Below are 3,035 nucleotides of genomic sequence, written 5' to 3'. Positions count from 1 at the left end.
GCAACTGGGGGATTGTCACAGTAACTTCATTGCAGTGTAATGTAAACCTACTTGTGACACCAATAAAGATTATTATTATGTGGAAAGAGAACTAATGAACTATAATACAAAGTGACTGATAATTGAATCCAGTGAATTATCCTGGAGCTACTTCTAGTGTGACTGTCTTCTAGTATAACTTACTACCAACTGGCGGCTATCTCGCGTCACATGGTAGATCTCTATCGCCACCCGCTGGTTGGAGGTGGGATCGATGACTACATACAAAACTGTGCACAGGCATATCACCACGTCCCTCTTCTTTTGGAAGTGTTAACATTTACAAATATAACTGCTTTATAAAACATGACCTGCATAATAATTTTAAACAGGTCACATATACAAATACAACTGTGCTTTACAAAACATGATATGCATATTGATTTTAAATATGTCCCTTGTGCACAGTTTACTACACGTTCAAAATGACATTGCCTTGTTGGTCTCCTGGACCAGATGCTTCGATTTTGGATCGTCTTTCGGACGACCGGTTTTCTGGCTTGGTCTTTGTGTCACCATCTCTTTCAGCCTTTTGAAGTGATACTTGCTGCTCCGTCTCTGTGCGTTTACTTGTATATTGGCCTTCTTGTCGATGTTTGTGTCTTCACTGTCGCGGCTGCTACCCAGTCGACCAACTGTGTCCTGGACTCTCTTATCCTTCCTTTTCCCTTTTATTATCAGCTCTTTCCTTCTCCTTTTCTTCTTAGCTTTAATGGTATCCTTCTTGCCACTGGACTCGGCCAAGGGGTTAGGTGCTTCTGGATCCCTCTTTGCAACGGCTGCTTCTGCATCTTTTGCTGTGAAGGCTGGTTCTGGCTCTTCTGCCACAATAGCTGACTTTGGAGCCTTTGCTGTATTGAGGAGTTTTGGTTGATTCATGCTTGCGCTCGAACACTGTGCTACATACCCCTCACCTGGTGTGGCATCCACTGCCGGCATACTTTTAGACACTTTTGCAGTTGCAGGCAAGTCTGCAACTTCAGGAATGACCTGCAAACCCTCGCATTCCAGTATCATAGCTTGATCAATGTCCTCTACATGAGACATTGTTTCTTCACTTTGTGTTTTAGCCTCAATTAGCGGCGCATCTTCATCTGATATAACAATATATGCTTTGTCTTTCATTGGAGAACTGGACGACGATGTATCCAGCAGTTCTTCCAACAGGTCTTTTGGTGGACTGGCCTCAAGTATTGGGGAATCTACTGCAGGAACCATTCCATGGGCATAGGATGATTCATTGTACTGCTCTGGAGCCAATTTCTCCAAAATGGGGAGTATTTCTTCAGTTACCATTTGGGTGTTCGCAGTTGATTTACTCTCAGCTGATGTATCTGTTGCTGCAATCTCACTTTCTGTCTCTGCACACACTATCTTAGAGCTTTCACACTTATCGGTGTCCTGCGTCCCTTGTGATGACTTTGTCACTGTCGCCAAACCAACTGAACAGCTTTTCATAGTCGTCCTCGTCTGGCTCATCATCTGAGTCTCCACTTTCCTCATTGTAATCATGGTCCTCGTACTTATCATCGTCGTAATCATCATCGTAGTCATCATCATTTGCAATGGCTTCTCCTGTAAAGTATGACATTGCACGTGGAATTATGTGTTCATGTGAGAAGTGACCAATTTCAAAGTCAGCTGTGAGTATTGCTCCAGAACCTTCATCCAACTCTTCATACTCAGGAACCTCAGGAGGACTGAAGAAATTAAAGAAAGAGTCATTTGGTACAGTTTTCGTAACTGTTTAATCAAAGCTCCGACCCTTATGCTTCTGTTTCGTTTTAATGGTTTTCAAAGTGACGTTTTTTCCTTTCTTCCAGTCGATCTGGCACTCTGTGCATACCATGAATTCTGGTTCATCAAAAGAAGAAAAAGTCTAACTCGTCAGGCTGCGACTCCATCTGGTATGTTTTTGTGACTATCTCATTTATGAAATACTCATTTGGCTCAAACTTGAACTCCAGAGTGAAGCTCATTGGCTGTCCCGGATTTGAAAATTTTACATTTACATCTTGTTGCTTTAAGATAGGCTCATCATGCTCCTGTATCATGTCACTGAGCAAATCCGCATTTTTGAAAACTGTTAACCAGAATTCTGGAATTCCCTTTGGCTCCTCCACCTCTGCATCTGATTTATCTTCCTCCACTTTAACTTTCGCTTGTATCTCATCGGATAACTGCGCCATTATATCTCATTGCCAGTCGCAATGATCCTCTGTCACAGTGCTGTCTGGAATGTACAGCCAGTCAACGAGGTTCAGGACCTCACACTCAACAGTTCCTATGATGGACTCGCATTCTGTGTCCACAATGGAAACTGGTATGATGTAACTTCTGCTGTGTACCCATGCTTCGAGTTCACATGCTCCCAGCGTCGCAATCTCATTCCCATTGTAGTCTTTCAGTTGTCTCATTTGATCAACGACTTTTGGTTTGACTCGCAGCCCATTCAAATCAGACAGATTGAGAAGGTTGGCCCTCGCTCCTGTGTCAAGCTTGCATTCACCATCACTGGAATTGTCCATCTGTCTTCGATACTATCAGCATGACCATCACTGTTGCTGCAACTGGTCAGTAAGACTTCTTCACTCTGCATATTCAGATTCATTGTGTCCTCAGTCGAAATCAGATCAATGAAGAAGAGGTCTTCAATGGACATCTCATCAATCGCGTTGACTGATCCTGTTTGGTCCACAAAAGCATTGCTTCGCAAAGTGATTTGTTCTGCCACACTTGGAACACACCTTCCCAAATGCTGGACATTGCCATGGCCCATGTTGATTGCCACATCACCGGCATAAAATGGCGGATCTGGTTGGCTGCTTAAATTGTCGTCCGCACTGTGACCGCGTTTCTTATTCAATTGCATCACAGTGCTGATTGCGCTGGAATCTTTTTCCAGATTGGCAGTAAAATGTTTCAGCTTGAGCGTATTAATCTGCTGTACAGCTAGCTCACTTGCATGACAAATCCTGATAGCGTTTTCTAATTGA

General features: G+C 43.3%; 1 pseudogene; it reads right to left on the bottom strand.

Moving 5' to 3' along the window:
- Nucleotides 1-1,429: 1,429 nt before the first annotated feature.
- Nucleotides 1,430-2,456, bottom strand: LOC140430221 (nucleosome assembly protein 1-like 1 pseudogene; annotated as a pseudogene).
- Nucleotides 2,457-3,035: the final 579 nt, after the last annotated feature.

Source organism: Scyliorhinus torazame, chromosome 10 (assembly GCF_047496885.1).
Source record: "Scyliorhinus torazame isolate Kashiwa2021f chromosome 10, sScyTor2.1, whole genome shotgun sequence".
Classification (NCBI taxonomy): Eukaryota; Metazoa; Chordata; class Chondrichthyes; order Carcharhiniformes; family Scyliorhinidae; genus Scyliorhinus; species Scyliorhinus torazame.
The sequence above is the reverse complement of the archived record's forward strand: the minus strand, read 5'-3'. Positions and strand labels throughout refer to the sequence as shown.